Below are 242 nucleotides of genomic sequence, written 5' to 3' on the forward strand. Positions count from 1 at the left end.
TACACAACCTCCTCTCTACACACAAACACTAACATCATACATAGAACGAAAAAAGACTACCTAGAAAATAACACCATAAAAAATTGGCAACCTCCTCGGGTGACAAAGCCACGATCTGATTAGAAAACTTTGATTTGTCATGCCGGACCTTCTTTTGTGACAGCTATGGGGAAATCTATAATGAAACCGAAAAAAAATGCTGAGAGATAGAGAGAGAGAACTTCTCCCTTATTATCCCTATC

At 38.4% G+C, this 242-nt stretch overlaps 1 protein-coding gene across 1 annotated transcript in view; it reads right to left on the minus strand.

Moving 5' to 3' along the window:
- The window catches only part of LOC119589336 (sodium-dependent dopamine transporter-like), a gene marked incomplete at its 5' end in the record, with an annotated part of 110,782 nt that overhangs the window by 28,086 nt on the left and 82,454 nt on the right, over positions 1-242 (minus strand). The gene's annotated exons all lie outside the window — the stretch shown is intronic.

This window comes from Penaeus monodon, chromosome 25 (assembly GCF_015228065.2).
Source record: "Penaeus monodon isolate SGIC_2016 chromosome 25, NSTDA_Pmon_1, whole genome shotgun sequence".
Classification (NCBI taxonomy): domain Eukaryota; kingdom Metazoa; phylum Arthropoda; class Malacostraca; order Decapoda; family Penaeidae; genus Penaeus; species Penaeus monodon.